Source organism: Triticum aestivum, chromosome 3D (genome assembly GCF_018294505.1).
Source record: "Triticum aestivum cultivar Chinese Spring chromosome 3D, IWGSC CS RefSeq v2.1, whole genome shotgun sequence".
Lineage (NCBI taxonomy): Eukaryota > Viridiplantae > Streptophyta > Magnoliopsida > Poales > Poaceae > Triticum > Triticum aestivum.
In genome coordinates, this window is record NC_057802.1 from 456035184 (window position 1) to 456054611 (window position 19428).

Genomic DNA, 19428 nt, shown 5'->3' on the forward strand with positions numbered 1-19428 from the left:
CCACTCTGGAAAGAACACTTCCATTATGAAGCCGGCTGCCAGCAGCCGGGCTATTTCTTCTCCAACGACTCTTCTCTTCTCTTCTGATAGGCGGCGCAAGGGCTGCCTGACTGGCTTGGCATCAGACCGGACATGTAACTTGTGCTCGGCGAAATCCGTCGGAACACCTGGCATGTCCTTAGGTGACCATGCAAAGATGTCCCGATTCTCATGGAGGAAATCGACGAGCTCGACTTCCTATTTGCTATCGAGGTTTGCACCTATGACGGCGTACCTCTCCAGGTGCTCCGGGTCCAAGGGTATCTTCTTTGTCTCTTTGGCCGGCTTGAACGAGCCCTCGGCTTCCGACTCCTTGGGGTTGGGTGACATCTCCGGCTGCTTTCCTGCCATCGCCACAACTCGGTCAAGGAGCCGCTTTTCAGCCGCGATCACAAGGGACTCGGCCAGACGGCTGCTATCTGCTGCGCAAGTGGACGACTTCTTGTAATCCCCTGCTATGGTCAGAATTCCCTTGGAGCTCGGCATCTTCATCTTGAGGTAAGCATAGTGGGGGACCGCCATGAACTTGGCCAGAGCAGGCCGGCCAATAAGTGCATGGTATGGGCTTTCAAGGTCCACCACCTCAAACCAGACTGGCTCTCGGCGGAAATGATCCCTGTCTCTGAAGAGGACGTCTATCTGGATCTTGCCGATTGGTGAGCAGGAAAGGCGAGGAACTATGCCATGAAATACGGTCCGGCTGGACTGAAGCTGCCTTTGTTTGATTCCTAACTTCTCCATGGTATCCTTGTACAGGATGTTGATGCTGCTGCCACCATCTATCAGAACTCGGGAAAAATGAGCAGCTCGCCTATCTATGGCAAAAGTGGCATCCAGAACCAGGCCGTAGGAGCCGGGATTGGGCATTACTTTCGGGTGGTCGGCTCTGCTCCAGCTGATGGGCTTCTCGGACCAGTGCATGAACTCGGGGGTCTCTGATGCCACCGCATTCACTTCTTGCTGTCGTTGCCGTCTGCTGTGCTTGTTGTCGGCCACGCTGGTGAACACGACATAAGCTCCGTGCTCTTCAGGATACTCGTCTTGTATGGCTCCGACTGGTCGAACCGCCGGCTGCTGGGGGGGAGGAGGAGGCGGCTGCCCAGCAGGCGGAGGAGGCAGAAGGCCATCTCCCTTGGCGATCCTGGTGAGCCAATGGCATTTCCGAGTGGTGTGCTTGGACGGCTTCGCACCACTGTGGAACTTGCAGGGCGCGTCAAGAGTCTGCTCATACGAGAAAGCTGGCAGCCAATTGGGCTTGCCGCCCTTCTGGCGCTTGGATGGAGGCTGCCCTTCTGGCTGTTGGTCTTCGACTGTCGCCACCTGCCGGCTTGTGGAAGCCAGCTGCATGGCCTTGCGCTTGTTGTCGCTTGGTTGCTGGCGCCGACTGGTGTCCCCAGCCGGGGTCCGAGGAGCCTGAGGGGCCACTTTGCCAGATGCATCAACTTGGATTTCTGCCTTCATGGAGGAGTCGGCCGTGGCATATTTATCTGCTATGATCAGCAGCTCGTCGAGGGTCGCCGGCTCGTCGCGAAGAAGTCGGTGCTTGAGGTGGGTGCCCTCTTGGCACCCAGCGGTGAAGTACTCGATGGCCCGCACCTCGTGCACACCTTCGCAAGAGTTGCGGAGCTCGGCCCAGCGCGTGAGGTAATCGCGAGTCGACTCGCTGGGGCCTTGTACGCACAAGGAGAGCTGGCGAGGTTTGGGCGGCCGCTTGTACGTGCTGGTGAAGTTGCGGATGAAGGCTTCGGTGAAGTCGACCCAGCTGTTGATGCTGCGGGGCTTCAGGCTGTTCAGCCATGTCCGGGCCATGCCCTGGAGCATGAGCGGAACGTACTTCACAGCAACGCGCTTGTTGCCGTTCGCGATGCTGACGGCTGTGGAGTAGTCGACCAGCCAGTCCTCTGGCTTCACGGAGCCGATGTACTTGGGCGTATCTCTTGGTAGCATGAATCCTTTGGGGAAGGGCTTGTCTCGAATGCGGGGGCCAAAACAAGGCGGACCCAGCTCATCTTCTTCTTCTAGCGCCAGGGATCGGTGGAGACAGTCGATCCGGTGGCGGGCATCGTTCTCTCCGACTCCCTCTCGGCGGCCTAGGCGATCGTCGAGTGTCGGGTGTTCAACAGGCGGCGGGGAGACACGCCTTTCCCCGCGAGGGGGAGGAGGCAGACAGTCATCCCATCGTTCCAGTGCTCTCGGGCGGCCGTCTTGGTCGCACTCAATGGTGATGCGAGTCCGGCTGCGGCTGGCAGCGGCTCCTTGTCTCTTCTTCCGCGGACGCCACCAGTCGGCGTCCGAGATGTTGCGCCTTGATCTCGGCAGGGAGGCAGATCGTCATTTTTCCGGTGAGGCGCCTTAGTGCGGCAACCGGCCTGGTGCTGCTCAGCAGCCGCGTCGAGGAGTCGCTGGACGCGCTCCGCCATCTGGCGACGCACTTCGCCCTCGAACTTGTCCAGCTCTTCTGCTGCCGCCTGGGCAGCTCGGATATTTTCCACAGGCGTGGCATAGACGGGGCGATCTGCCCCGAACAGGTTGGCGATGGCCACGCCGCGCTGCCGGACCGCGCCAAGGCTGCTGGGCCCACCGGGAGCCAGCGTGCCGCCCGCAGCGCGGTCCATCTCGCGCTGGTAGGCCCTCCGATAGGCGTCTCATGCTGGCCAGCTTCTTGGCACCCTTGACGAGCTGGATGCGGCGTGCTTCCAGCATCTTGGCGTCGGCGTCTTCTGGGATGGGCGCCGTCAGGTCTTGAAGTGCCGCATCGAGCGGGTCATGAGTACCTCCGCCGGAGTGCTCGCTGTGGCCGATGACTAGCACCTCCGTGACGGCGCTTTCGCCGCTCTCCGTGCGAGGAAGCGGCTCGTTGTAGACTACCACGTTGGTGGGGAACGCGTCAAGCGACGCAGTGTCAGAATCGACAAGCATCGGGTCGGTGGAGCCAACAGACTCCAAGTCTACAGCAGGCTCATTGGCGACGTGGAGCTGATCGAGGAGGCTGCTGAGGCGGCTCTCAGGGCCATCATTGCCCGCATCAGACGCCGGCTCGTCGGAGAGGCGAACCTCGCCAATAAGGTCGGCGAGGCAGCTCGCCGCGCAGGCGACCTCCGCGCCACGCAGCGCGTCGGCGCAGACACCATCTGGCGTGCTGGGCTGGCTGCGCTCGCCAGGGATAAAAAGGGTTCCCGTCCAGAACAGGTCTCCGGACGACGGTGCACCTCGCCCCACGGTGGGCGCCAAATGTTGGGGGTTGGGTGCGACATATGCCAATGGATGGCTTATCATGGTGGAAGCGAGTAGAACGTCGCCGGTGCCCGGAAGCGGGATAAGGCGTAGACACGAACGCCGGCACACTTTACCCAGGTTCAGGGCTCTCCTAGGAGATAACACCCCTAGTCCTGCTCTGCGGGGTCTCTACATGATCACTAAGGCACAAGTGAATACAATGGTGCTCCTCGAGCTGTATGCTAGAGGCAGGAGAAGGCAAGGCTAGCTCTCTCCTTTCTCTATGGGTTGGTCTAGTTCTAACAGGTTTGGAACCCTTTGCATGGGTGCCCTGGGGGGTTTATATAGGCCTACCCCGCAGGGGTACAATGGTAATCCAGCCGGGTGTAGGACCCGGCTGTCAGTCTCTCTGGCTGCCGGCTTCTCCGCCGTCTACTGGGGCCCGCCGCCTAGTGGCCCTCGCCGACTGGTCTGGTACAGGGCCGACAGGCCGCCCCCGCCGCTCACGGGTCTTGTCGGCTGCTGATCACTGTTGCCATGATGCTGATGACGCAGGCACGGTCAGGGGAGCGTGGCTACAGCTCCGCTGCCTGGCGGGCGATTACTGTAGCCACTCTGCGTCTCGTCTGGTTAATGGCGCGTGGGGCCCGAGGAAGGGGCGGGCCGACTGCTGGCGGCCGACCTCCCTCGGGTCCGACTGGTGGGGCTCTAGCCGTCTTCCGGGCTCTCGCTGGTCTGCGGGGCCTGTCGACGTTGGGCCGTACCGACAGGACGTCGTGGGAGCAGGGCTCCGCCTGCTTGTGGTGACGTCAGGGGTGGGGTGGCAATAGTGCCGCGCCGGGCGGATATCTCCGCCGATACGGTGCACTGTGGCCACGCCCATCCCGGGATTTGGGAGGGATGGGCTGTACTGCAGCCACTCCTTGTCTTGTCTTCCTTGATGGGGGCACAGGCGTCGTTGACGCCTCGGGCCGACTGCTAGGGGCCGGCTTCTCTGGAAGCAGCCTGCTAGGAGTCGGCTTGCCTTGATGTCGGCCTCTAGAACTCGCCGTTTACGGGTAGCCGGCTATTCCTTCAGCCGGCCACCAGAAGGCGGCACTTCGTCTTGGTGCCTTGAGGGGTGCAGCCTGCCCTGATGTCCTGAAAGGTTCTGGGTCTCGGGTTAGCCTACCCGTGGCGCATTACTCCGACAGCGGGGTTGGTCCCCGACGTGGCTTTCCATCGGGGGAGGCATCGCTGGCGGGGGCGAGGCCGGAGCGCCGCCCCGTCCCCCTCTTCCCCGAGCGCCGTGACAACCTCGGCCTCGCCCCCTCCCCCTTCCTCTCGTGGCCGGCTCCGCCGCCACGAGTTCTTGGGAAGGAGGGACGCGCTATCGGGCAGCGACCCTCGCCGCCACCGTTGAAGGGCCGGCGCCTCCTCTTGCCATGGCAGACGGAAGTAAGAAGCCGAAGTGAATGGGGATGGATGATGAAAGGATGTGGGATGCTGTCTCCCTCCCCCTTCTTATAAAGGGCGGGGTCGAGACTCGGCCGCCCTGCTCGGCCAATCTGGCCATCGGGGGCACAGGGAATCAAGACCGACCTACTGCCCCAATCAGTGACGGCCCGGTTTCCCACCTCCACCGCCTGCCACCTGCATGGGGGACACATGGAGAGCAAGCAGAATTGAGAGGACGGGTGAGGCGACCGTTCCCCACCCCGTGATCATGGAGCACGGACGCCTTGGAGGCCACGACCCGAGTCCGCCCGAGTAAATGAGCATCGCCTCTGCACCTCCCTCTTTTTTGGGGAAGGCGCGAGCCGCCTCTTTACCACGATGTGACGCATGCGTGCGGGAACCGCCCCACGCATGACCCCCACGTCACGCACGACCGTCCACGTCGCGCGTTCAACGCGGGTCGTGGGGAAGTGCAGCGGCCGAAAAAGTTACTGCGGTAAAATCCACCCCACTTGCCCGCGCACCATTCTGGGCCTAGCCCAACAATGCGTCGTGCTTATGTATGGCCCAGGCCCAGGTGCTCCTATCGGTGTACAAAAGTAGGGGCTCTCCTTTTAACCCCTTTACTTATGCACGGGTAATTGGAGCCGCGCCGGCGGCAACACTTAGCAGGGTAGAGGAGGGAAGCCGGAGCACAAGACAAACAAGGCGACGCCAAGACAGGAAGGATAAAAGAGCAAAGGGGCGAGGTGGACTCCCCCGGCAAGACCCTTGCCGGGGTGGCCTCCGCGGCCCCGGCAAGAGCCTTGCCGGGGCAACTTGCCCAACGCCAGCAGAGCTAGCCACCCTTGAGCCCAAGGGTTCCAAACGCCGCCAACAACCACATTAGACCCAGGGCTCGGGAGTCACCTCTGTGGTGGCATGCAGATCTTTGTCAAGATCATGAATACATGAGATCAGATGAGAACCAGAAGACGACGACCCTCGGCGGGATTCTAGCCGGCGAAATCCACAAGACCCCCGGCAAGCACCTTGCCGGGGACGACCGCAGCGCCACGGCAAGACCCTTGCCGAGGACACCAGTGGGGCCGCAGCCAGGCCCACGTCTGCCAAGATACCACCACCGTTCCCATGCAGCTGCTAGCGCACCCAGTTGGGAAGGCACCTGCGTGGCGACGGGCGGCCTCTACACCGACCCAGCAAGCACCTGCATGGTGGCATGCAGATCTTCGTGAAGGCTCCACCACCGCGCCACCTCAGCTACCTGCCTGCCTACATGGCACCGCATGCATTGCTGGCCCGGGTGCGTGTCGAAGCAAGGCGGGGCGGCGACGGATGGGACGGGCCTCGTTCCCGTCCCCGATAAAGATAATGGACACCTAAGTAGCGCATTTAATGCGCTTTGTCCCATAATGTCGGGCGATAAGCTCGCATATTGTAGACCTTTCCACCTCCTGTGTGCCACTGCGGCAGCCCCTTTTCGACTATAAAAGGAGGCCCGAGGCATACTGGAGAAGGATTCCGCTCTTTGGAACTACGCAGCCACCGTAGCTAGTTCGAGAACTCAAGAACACTTTGAAATACACACCAAAGCAGGACTAGGGTATTACGCATCCTCGCGGCCCAAACCTGGGTAAACGATCTTTGTGCTAGCTCCTAAACCTGCTCTTCTCACAACCCCGTGCCCACCAACCGTAGAAGGGATTCCAGTGATCCCATAGGTGTCGTTTCCCCGACAGAGAGGTATGCTTTCATTGTCAACATAACGACCAAGAGTTCTCAATATCTTCCATACTAGATATATCATAGGCGGTTCCCAAACAGAAAGTAAAGATTTTACTCCCCCTCCACCAACAATCACACTCCACGGCTTGTCCAAAACAACGGGTGTCGTCCAACTATCAACAATCCTGGGGGAGTTTTTTTAAATTATTTGCGATTTTGTTTTTGATCTTTTGATCATAGGACTGGGCATCCCAGTTACCAGCCATTTTCTCATGAATGATGAGCGGAATCCACTCATCGTGAGAATAACCCACATAGCATGGAAGATACTGACAGCCCCTAGTCGCTACATGAGCGATTCAGGCATACAAAACAGATTATTAGAAGGTATAGAGTTTGGCACATGCAAATTTACTTGGAACGGCAGGTAAATACCGCATATAGGTAGATATGGTGGACACTCATGGAAGAAACTTGGTTCAAGGAATTTGGATGCACAAGTAGTATTCCCGCTTAGTACAGAAATTTTGGCTAGCAAAGGATTCTAAATAGCAAGCACCACATGTTAGAGGATCCATAACAATATAACTTCTATACAAATATACCCAAGCATAACTCATTATGTTGTCTTCCTTGTCCAACTTCAGCTAATTTGCTCAAGTTTGAAAATAATTAATGGGGCTCACAATCATAGAAGATGTCCAAGATAGTATATTTATATGTGAAATCTCTCTTCCTTCAATATTCTTTCATGAATTGTTCAAGTGACCAATACAACGTTTGCTAACCTTCAAAGAATTTACCACCTCTACTTCTTATATGTGAAGGCATTACTCCCCATGGGAAAGGCATATGAAACATATATAATTTCAGATTTATGATATTCAACTCATTCAACCATTTACTCATAGGATATAAGTGAAGCACACGAGTAAATGACAAACTACTCTAAAAAGATATACGTGAAGATCAATGAGTAGTCAAATAATTATTTAGCTATGTGAGGACTCTCTCTCACTTAAATATATCTTAATATTTTATATAAACAGCAAGCAAAACAAAAGATAATAAAATGACGCTCCAAGCAAATACATATCATGTGGTCAATAAATATATAGCTCCAAGTAAAGTTACCGATGAACGAAGACGAAAGAGGGGATGCCATCCGGGGCATCCCCCAGCTTAGGCTTTTGGTTGTCCTTGAATATTACCTTGGGGTGCCTTGGGCATCCCCAAGCTTAGGCTCTTGCCACTCCTTATTCCATAGTCCATCGAATCTTTACCCAAAACTTGAAAACTTCACGACACAAAACTTAACAGAAAACTCGTAAGCTCCGTTAGTATAAGAAAATAAATCACCACTTAGGTACTGTTGTGAACTCATTCCAAATTCATATTTGTGTAATATATACTGTATTCCAACTTATCTATGGTTCATACCCTCCGATACTACTCATAGATTCATCAAAATAAGCAAACAACACATAGAAAACAGAATCTGTCAAAAACAGAACAGTCTGTAGTAATCTGTATCAAACGTATACTTATGGAACTCCAAAAATTCTGAAATAAATTGGTGGACCTGAGGAATTTGTCTACTAATCTTGTGCAAAAAAAATCAACTTAAAATCACTCTTCTGTAAAAAATGACAGCTAAACTCGTGAGCGCAAAGTTTCTGTTTTTTACAGCAAGATCACAGTAACTTCCACCCAAGTCTTCCCAAAGGTTATACTTGGCACTTTATTGAAACAAAAGCTATAAAACATGATTACTACAGTATCTTAATAATGTGAACACACAAAAACAGTAGGGGTAAATATTGGCTTGTCTCCCAACAAGCGCTTTTCTTTAATGCGTTTAGCTAGGCATGATGATTTCAATGAGGCCCACATAAAGATAAGAGTTGAAACATAGCGGGAGCATCATGAAGAATATGACTAGCACATAAAGCATTCTTTTTATGATCTACTTGCATAGAAAATTTAGTACTCTCCACATAAGCAAAATTCTTCTCATTCGGAATAGTGGGAGTGTCATAAGAAACTCGAATACTATAAATTGTTTCCACATTAAAAGAGTAATGTTCAGAAAAAGGGTAATCATAATAATGACAAATTTTATAAATATAATCATCACTACTCTTTATAGCATAAGTATCATCACAATAATCATCATAGGTAGCAACTTTGTTCTCATCATAATCGATTGAAACCTCTTCCAAGATAGTGGAATCATTACTAAATAAAGTCATGACCTCTCCAAATCCACTTTCATAATTGTCACAATAAGATTCAACACCCTCCAAAATAGTGGGATCATTACATCCTAAAGTTGACACTCTTCCAGACCCACTTTCATCAATATAACCATCATAAATAGGAGGCATGCTATCATCATAATAAATTTTCTCATCAAAACTTGGGAGGCTAAAAATATCATCTTCATTAAACATCGCATCCCCAAGCTTGGGACAAACATTAATTGCAGCAACTAAATTCTCAAACATGTCATTCTCATCAAACATAGCATCCCTAAGCTTGGGCCTTTTCATATTATAAGCATAATCACTCTCATCATTAATAGTATGGATAGCACCAATAGTATAGCAATTATCATCATCACAATGAGTAATAGGAGCAACATCATTTGGGAGGGATACCTTTAACCTTTGTTTCTCCGTCTTTTCTTTTTCTTCTTCACATCATGTGTGGGTTTAATGCTCTTTTTTGAGCTCCTTATTAATGAGATTGGTTGAATAGAAGGCTCCTCCTCGTCACCTGATTCATCATAAGAAATAATAGGAGGATATTGGGAAGCCTCTTCCCTTTCATTAGTATTCTCTTCATCTTCTATTTGTTTTCTTTTCTTTATGTAATTGGCAATATAAGGATTTTCAATGCAATTCACCACACAATACATAAAAATTTCTTCTAGATCAAAATCAAGAACTTTATCAAGGACAAATTCTGGCATATCCTTAGTTATACGTTTCATTTCTTCATAACCCAGAAGCAAACTAAGCTCACGATACATCAAGATCGTGCCAAATCAAGAACACGAGAGAGAGAGAGAGAGGGAGAGATCAAACACATAGCTACTGGTACATACCCTCAGCCCCGAGGGTGAACTACTCCCTCCTCGTCATGGAGAGCGCCGGGATGATGAAGATGGCCACCGGTGAGGGATCCCCCCCTCCGGCAGGGTGCTGGAATGGGTCTAGATTGGTTTTCGGTGGCTACAGAGGCTTGCGGCGGCGGAACTCCCGATCTAGGTTATGTTCTGGAGGTTTCTGTATATATAAGAGGTTTTGGCATCGAGAATAAGTTAGGGGGGTCTCCGGTCTGTCCACGAGGCAGGAGGGCGCGCCCAAGGGGGTGGGCGCGCCTTCCACCCTCGTGGGCAGCCCGAGACTCTTCTGGCCCAACTCTTTTACTCCATGGCCTTCTTCTGGTCCAAAAATAGGCTCCGTCAAGTTTCAGGTCAATTGGACTCCATTTGGTTTTCCTTTTCTGCGATACTCAAAAACAAGGAAAAAAACAGAAACTCGCACTGGGCTCTAGGTTAACAGGTTAGTCCCAAAAATCATATAAAATAGCATATAAATGCATATAAAACATCCTAGAAGGACAATATAATAGCATGAATACTTCATAAATTATAGATACGTTGGAGACGTATCACTCCACCGACCTCAACTCCAACTCCATATATTCACGTTCGGGGAGAAAAAAATAGAGAGAAGGATTCATCACGTTTTACGATACGGAGCCACCGCCAAGCCCTGTTCTTCCTCTGGAGGGCAGATCCGAAGTCCGTTTTGGGCTCCGGAGAGGGGAATCCATCACCATCGTCATCATCAACCATCCTCCGTCACCAATTTCATGATGCTCACCGCCGTGCGTGAGTAATCCCATCGTAGGCTTGCTGGATGGTGATGGGTCAGATCAGAACCCTTTATGTTTTCATGAATATATTTGTGTTCTTGATCCGATATTGCAAGTTATAGTCACCTACTACGAGTTATGATCCGGCAACCCCGGCCCAGAGTGACAATAGTCGGGACCACTCCCGGTGATGACCGTAGTTTGAGGAGTTCATGTATTCACTAAGTGTTAATGCTTTGGTCCGGGACTCTATTAAAAGGAGGCATTAATATCCCTTAGTTTCCAATAGGACCCCACTGCCACGGGAGGGTAGGAAAAAAGATGTCATGCAAGTTCTTTTCCATAAGCACGTATGACTATATTCGGAATACATGCCTACATTATATTGATGAATTGGAGCTAGTTCTGTGTCACCCTATGTTATAACTGTTGCATGATGAATGCCATCCGGCATAATTATCCATCATTGATCCATTGCCTACAAGCTTGTTTCCTATTGATCTTTGTTCCGTTACTTTTCTGTTGCCACTGTTATGACTGCTACAAAACTGCTACTGTTACTTTTACCACTGTTACCGTTACTTCCAGACTACTTTGCTACTAAATACTTTGCTGCAGATATTAAGTCTTTCAGGTGTGGTTGAATTGACAACTCAGCTGCTAATACTTGAGAATATTCTTTGGCTCCCCTTGTGTCGAATCAATAAATTTGGGTTGAATACTCTACCCTCGAAAACTGTTGCGATCCCCTATACTTGTGGGTTATCAAGACCTTTTTTTGGCGCCGTTGCCGGGGAGCATAGCTCTATTCTTTGAGTCACTTGGGATTTATATCTATTGATCACTATGAGGAATTTGAAAGATCAAAGAACTAAGATTTTCCCCTCAACTATGAGGGGAGGTAAGGAACTACCATCTTGCTCTGCACTTGATTCTCCTTCTGTTTTGAGTAAACTTGCGACACCTACACCTTCTATTGATTCTGATATGTCGCATGTTATTGATGATGCCATTTCTGCTATGCATGACGCTTACGATGAAACTACTTCTCTGCTTGATAATATTGTGCGACTAGGTGAATTTCTTGATGAACAACTTGCTAGTGTTAGAGAGAATGAAATTATTGAAACTGATGATTATGATTCTCCCCCTAGACATGAATTTCCTGTTGTACTTGAGGGTTATGTTATGGATGAAGAAACTGCTAGACACTTCTTTGATTGCAATGATAGAGAAGATCTTAAGAAACTGTTAGCTAAGTTGAAAGAAAAATCCTCGAATGCTAGAATGAAATATGATCCCAATTTTGCTACTTCACCTATCTTTGTTACTGATAAGGATTATGAATTCTCTGTCGGTCCTGAGTTAATTACTTTGGTTGAATCTGATCCTTTCAATGGTTATGAATCTAAGACTATTGTGGCACATCTTACTAAATTCAATGATATAGCCACCCTATTTGCTCATGAGGAAAATTTCGCTAGTAATATATTCTTAAGTTGTTTCCTTTCTCATTAAAGGGTGATGCTAAGTTATGGTTTAATTCTCTTGCTCCTGGTTGTGTGCGTAGTTCCCAGGATATGATTTACTACTTCTCTCAAAAATATTTCCCTGCTCATAAGAAACAAGCTGCTTTAAAGGAAATATTTAATTTTGCGCAAATTGAAGAAGAGAGTCTCCCACAAGCTTGGGGGAGGCTTCTCCAATTACTTAATGCTTTGCCTGATCATCCTCTCAAGAAATATGAAATGCTTGATATCTTTTATAATGGACTAACCGATGCTTCCAGAGACCACCTGGATAGTTGTGCTGGTTGTGTTTTCAGGGAAAGAACTGTTGAGCAAGCTGAACTCCTATTGAGTAATATTTTGAGTAATGATAATAATTGGACACTTCCTGAACCAACTCCTAAGCTAACTCCGAGGAAAAGGGTTATTCTATTTCTCAATCCTGAAGATATGCAAGAGGCAAAGAAATCTATGAAAGAAAAAGGTATTAAAGCTGAAGATGTTAAGAATTTACCGCCTATTGAAGAAATACATGGTCTTGATAACCCCACACAGGTAGTAGAGGTAAACTCTCTCCATAGATTTGATGAAGGTGATATTCCTCATAATAAGTCTGCTAGTCAATGCTTGGATGAGTTTGATAATTTTATTGTTAAACAAGAAAACTTCAATGCTTCTGTCAGTAGACAATTGAAAAGTAATGCTTACATGCTTGACCACTTGGGTGATTATATGAGTAGAACTATTAATTATCTTAAGCTTATTAGTAAACATGCTTCCATGGTTACCACTCAAGTAGAACAAGTACTTAGGGATCAAGATGATTTTCTTAATGAGTTGAATAGTAAGAATAATCATAATGTTGTTAGGGTTATGACTAGAGGTGGTAAGAGGACCCAGGAACCTTTGTATCCTGAGGGCCATCCTGAGAGAGTTGAGCAAGATTCTCAGAGAATTAATTCTGATGCACCTAGTTCTACTAATAAAAAGAAGAAGAAAACTGATAGGACTTTGCATGCTAGTGAACCTACTATAGACAGACCTAAGAATCCTAATGATATTTCTATTTCTGATGCTGAGACACAATCTGGTGATGAACATGAACCTGGTGATAATGTTAATAATGATGTTCATGTTGATGCTCAACCTAGTAATTATAATGATGTAGAGATTGAACCTGCTGTTGATCTTGATAACCCATGATCAAAGAATCAACGTTATGATAAGAGAGACTTTGTTGCTAGGGAACTGAAGGAAATATGCCCTAGAGGCAATAATAAAGTTATTATTTATTTCCTTATTTCATGATAAATGTTTATTATTCATGCTAGAATTGTATTAACCGGAAACATAATACTTGTGTGAATACATAGACAAACAGAGTGTCACTAGTATTCCTCTACTTGACTAGCTCGTTGATCAAAGATGGTTATGTTTCCTAGCCATAGACATGAGTTGTCAGTTGATTAATGGGATCACATCATTAGGAGAATGATGTGATTGACTTGACCCATTCCGTTAGCTTAGCACTTGATCGTTTAGTATTCTGCTATTGCTTTCTTCATGACTTATACATGTTCCTATGACTATGAGATTATGCAACTCCCGTTTACCGGAGGAACACTTTGTGTGCTACCAAACGTCACAACGTAATTGGGTGATTATAAAGGTGCTCTACAGGTGTCTCCGAAGGTACTTGTTGGGTTGGCGTATTTCAAGATTAGGATTTGTCACTCCGATTGTCGGAGAGGCATCTCTGGGCCCACTCAGTAATGCACATCACTATAAGCCTTGCAAGCATTGTAACTAATGAGTTAGTTGCGGGATGATGTATTACGGAACGAGTAAAGAGACTTGCCGGTAACGAGATTGAACTAGGTATTGAGATACCGACGATCGAATCTCGGGCAAGTAACATACCGATGACAAAGGGAACAACATATGTTGTTATGCGGTTTGACCGATAAAGATCTTCGTAGAATATGTGGGAGCCAATATGAGCATCCAGGTTCCGCTATTGGTTATTGACCGGAGACGTGTCTCGGTCATGTCTACATTGTTCTCGAACCCGTAGGGTCCACACGCTTAAAGTTCGATGATGGTTATATTATGAGTTTATATGTTTTGATGTACCGAAGGTAGTTCGGAGTCCCGGATGAGATTGGGAACATGACGAGGAGTCTCGAAATGGTCGAGACGAAAAGATCGATATATTGGACGACTATATTCGGACATCGGAAAGGTTCTGAGTGATTCGGGTATTTTTCGGAGTACCGGAGAGTTACAGGAATTCGCCGGGGAGTATATGGGCCTTATTAGGCTTTAGGGGAAAGAGAGAGGAGAGGCTGGGCGCCCCCCAAGCCCTAGTCCGAATTGGACTAAGGGGAGGGGCTGCGCCCCCTCCTTCCTGCTCTTCTCTCTCCCCTTTCCTTGACTCCTACTCCTACTACTTGGAAGGGGGGGGATCCTACTCCCGGTGGGAGTAGGACTCCTCCTAGGGCGCGCCATAGAGAGGGTTGGCCCTCCCCCTCCTCCACTCCTCTATATACGGGGATGGGGGCACCCCTTGGAGACACAACAATTGATCATATATCTTTTAGCCGTGTGCGGTGCCCCCCTCCACCATAGTCCACCTCGATAATATCGTAGCGGTGCTTAGGCGAAGCTCTGCGTCGGTAGAACATCATCATCGTCTCGTGCTGACGAAACTCTCCCTCAACACTTGGCTGGATCAGAGTTCGAGGGACGTCATCGAGCTGAACGTGTGCTGAACTCGGAGGTGTCGTGCGTTCGATACTTGATCGGTCGGATCGTGAAGACGTACGACTACATCAACCGCGTTGTGCTAACGCTTCCGCTTTCGGTCTACGAGGGTACGTGGACAACACTCTCCCCTCTCGTTGCTATGCATCACCATGATGCTGTGTGTTTGTAGGAATTTTTTTGAAATTACTATGTTCCCCAACAGGAACATGGTAAAGAAAGAGAACCATGGGTTCAGAAACCCATGCCCTTTCCTCCTAAGCCATCCAAGAAAAAGGATGATGAGGATTTTGAGCGCTTTGCTGAAATGATTAGACCTATCTTTTTTGCGTATGTGTTTGACTGATATGCTTCAAATGCCTCCTTATGCTAAGTACATGAAAGATATTTTTATTAATAAAAGTAAGATACCGGAAGCTGAAATTTCCACCATGCTTGCTAATTATACTTTTAAGGGTGGAATACGAAAGAAACTTGGAGATCCAGGGGTACCAACTATACCATGCTCCATTAAAAGAAACTATGTTAAAACTGCTTTATGTGATCTTGGAGCTGGTGTTAGTGTTATGCCTTTCCCTTTATATCGTAGACTTGAATTTAATAAGTTGACACCTATTGATCTCTTTGCAAATGGCTGATAAATCAACTGCTATACCCATCGGTATTTGTGAGGATGTGCTTGTTGTGGTTGCAAACGTTACTATCTTAATGGACTTTGTTATTCTTGATATTCCCGAGGATGACAGTATGTCCATCATCCTTGGTAGACCTTTTTTGAATACTACAGGGGCTGTTATGGATTGCAACAAAGGCAATGTCACTTTTCATGTTAATGGTAATGAGCATACGATGCACTTTTCGAAGAAACAACCTCAAGTTCATAGTATCAATTCTATTGGAAAATTTTCAACTATTACAATTGGAGGTTTTGAATCCCCTCTTCCTACTGTCAAAAAGAAATATTATATTCTTAATGTTGGGGACATGCATATCCCCGTCGAGGTAACCTAGTGTTATTCGAAAATTCTCCGGTTTCATGTCATTCGGAAGAAGTTTTTTAATAAGACTTGATCAATATTGTTAATGGATCCTTTTGATGAGCATGAGATGGATGAATTTAGAAGGCAAAACTCTCTGTACCCATCTTTTACTTTTTGTTATTTAGATTAAATAAAGCAAAAGTAGTATTTTCTATCTGTTTTCTGAATTATCCGTGAAATAAAAAATGTCCCAAAAATAAAAGTTCTCCAAATGCCCTGAAAATTTAGTATGATTTTTTATAGAATATTTAAGAATTTATGGCACTAAACACAGACCAGGGGGCCTCACCAGTGACCACAAGGGTGGAGGGCGCGCCCCCCATCCTTGTGGGCCGCACGTGGCCCCCCTTCACTTATTCCAGCACCCATCCATTTCGTCTTCCTCCAGAAAAAATCACTCCATAGCTCAAACTCGTGTTCTTGCTCATTTTGCTGCCATTTTCGATCTCCTTGCTCAAAGCTCCCACAAAATTGCTTTGGGGATTGTTCTTCGTTATGTGACTCCTCCTGGTCCAATTAGTTTTTGTTATAGTGCTTTATTTATTGCAAATTTTTGCTGCTGTGGTTACCTTGTTCTTGAGCTTCCATGTCAAATTTATATGGTCCAAAGTAGTTTTGATGCATGATATAGGCTCTAGGCACTTGTAGGATTAGTTGCTATCAATTTTGTTGAGTTTGGTTTATTTTCATTTTGAGTCACTAAAAATTTCAGAGGAAGAAAATGTTGAGGAGATTGTTGAGAGGCTCCTCGAGTCGGGGTTCGAAGGAAAAGGAAAATGAGGAGAAGGACAAGCCCATGTACAATCTTCCTCGTGCCGCGGAGATTCGGCCGTGCGAATGGGCATGTGATGCATTCTTACAGGCGGCCGAAATTTATGAGGACTTCTATTATTTGGCTGAGAATGCAGGCATCACCGACTTCCTCCTCGACCAGTGTGATCAGTATCTCCTACTCTCTAATATTTTCATGCAAAATTTTCATTTTCATGCTAGGAGATCACCACCCATGGTAGATTTTTACTTATATGATGAGTACAAGGGAATGACGCTCTATGACTTTTGTGAGGTTTGTAAATTACCTTATGAGGGTAGAGTCGAGGAACCACGTCCTAGTGATGTGGAAGATTTTATTGATGAAGTTACCGTAGGGGAAAGGAGAAGGGTGTCAGAAGCGAGAGTGGCTAGTTTACATTTTTTTTCCTGTTTTGTTCTACTACTCATTATTTGCTGGTAGATGTTTAATTGGTCGCGGGGAGAGTGGAGGCCTTAATGCTCCTGACCTTGCCATATTGCTCCATGCTTTACTTCGTGATAAAACTTTCAGTTTATGCGCTATGGTTGCTAAAAGGTTGAATCTCAACCGTACAAAGGGTCCTATTTTCGGAGGCATCTTCGCTTCCCGCCTTGCTAGACGCTTCGAGATACCCATTAGGGACCAAGAAAAAGAGGATAAACTGCTACCCACTATTTACCTAGATTATGATAGCATGGTAGCACATACGTTTATTCGCTATGATGAGGAAAGGAGACTCATTTATAACTTGATATTTAGCGAGGATACTTTTCAGATTATTACCTTGCATGCACCTACTCTGTTCGATATTCATTCAGGCAGGTACTTTGTTTTGCCCGCGGACATTCATGCATACTGGGAAGGGACACGATCCCTAGCTCCTGAGCCAGAGCCATCACCTGATCCATATCACGAGTCTATTTATCAGTGGGATCCACAGGAGCTCGCTAACCAGTGGAACCCCCAGGATCCTCCTCGGTACACCGGAGAGGGCTATTTTGATCCATGGGCTTAGACCAACTTAGGCCAAAAGCCTAAGCTTGGGGGAGTATGTATTTCTCACCGACATTACATTCATGTTCACACACTCATTTCATTTGTCGGTGTTCATACTTTTTCATTGTATTATCCATTTTAGTTTATTTTATTTTTCGATTTCTTCTTGTGTGTTCGAAAAAACCCTTAAGAAAAACAAAAAAAATAGTTGTAGTTAGTTTACTTTCTATGCATGCTTAGTTGTAATATTAAAATAAAACCCAAAAAGATTTCTCGTTCTTCTTTTGCTTGTTGGGAGCTTTCCTGCGTAGATAGTTTTTCTCGTTCTTGTTTTACCTTCTTCAGAAAAAAAATCTCCAAAAACATTTCAGTGTGTTTCTTTGAAATTGTTTTCTTTTCTTTGGGGGTCGAGAGGAGAAGACCACGATGAAAATGTTGAGTGGCTCTCATATGCATTATTATTGTTGATCTAACAAAGAGCCCATATTACCTTGTCTTCTCCTTTGAATAAATGTTTGCAGATTCCAGATTAGTCCAATGCACGTGCACTATTATTATTATCCACACTGTTCGGTCGTGCAAGTGAAAGGCAATAATGACGATATATGATGAAATGATTGAGATGAGGAAAAGCTGGTATGAACTCGACCTATCTTGTTTTTGTAAATATGATTATTTCATCGTTCCTGATTCAGCCTATTATGAATGAAACATGTTTGCAATGACAATAAGAGATTATAGTTACTCATGCCATGCTTAATTAGCTATGAGTTTATAATGGTTTACCTTGCGTGCCAACATGGAAATTAAAATGGTTGTGATGTAGTATGATAGGATGGTATCCTCCTTTGAATGATTCGAGTGGCTTTACTTGGCACATGTTCGCGCATTTGTTGAAACAAGATCAACACAGCCTCCATGATATTTATGTTCATGGTGATTTATATCCTACTCATGCTTGCACTCAATGTTGGTTAATCTCCATGCATGTTTATGGCTGTTGTTGCTCTCTAGTTGGTCGCTTCCCAGTCTTTTTCTAGCCTTCACTTGTACTAAGCGGGAATACTGCTTGTGCATCCACATCCATAAACCCAAAGTTGTTCCATATGAGTCCACCATACCTTCCTATATGCGGTATTTACCTGCCGTTCCAAGTAAATTTGCAAGTGCCAAACTCTAAACCTTCAAATGATAATCTGTTTTGTATGCTCGAATCGCTCATGTACCAACTAGGGTTGTCAATACCTTCCATGCTAGGCGGGTTATTGATGACCCACAAGTATATGGGATCAATTGTAGCCTTTTCGATAAGTAAGAGTGTCGAACCCAACGAGGAGCAAGTGGTTTTCAGCAAGGTAATGACTGCAAGCGCTGAAATTGTCAGTAACAGGGTACTTTGATAGCAAGCTAATTAGTAATGAGCAATTAACGATAGTAGTAACAAAAGTGCAGCAAGTTAGCCCAATCCTTTTGAGGCAAAGGACAGGCCAAAACGATCTCTTATAATAAGCAAAGCGTTCTTGAGGGTACACGGGAATTTATCTAGTCACTTTCATCATGTTGATTCGATTCGTGTTCAGTACTTTGATAATTTTATATGTGGGTGGACCGGTGCTTAGGTGTTGTTCTTACTTGAACAAATCTCCTACTTATGATTAACACCCTCGCAAGGATCCGCAACTACGAGAAAAGTATTAAGAATAAATTCCAACCATAGCATTAAACTTTTGGATCCAATTGGTCCCTTACGGAATAGCGCATAAACTAGGTTTAAGCTTGTGTCACTCTCGCAACTTATCATCTAATTACTACTCCACAATGTATTCCCTTAGGCCCAAATATGGTGAAGTGTCATGTAGTCGATGTTCACATGACACCGCTAAGGGAATCACAACATACACACTATCAAAATATCGAACACATATCAAGTTCACATGATTACTTGCAACATGATTTCTCCCGTGACCTCAAGAACAAAGGTAACTACTCACAAGTGATAAACATGCTCAAGATCAGAGGGGTATTA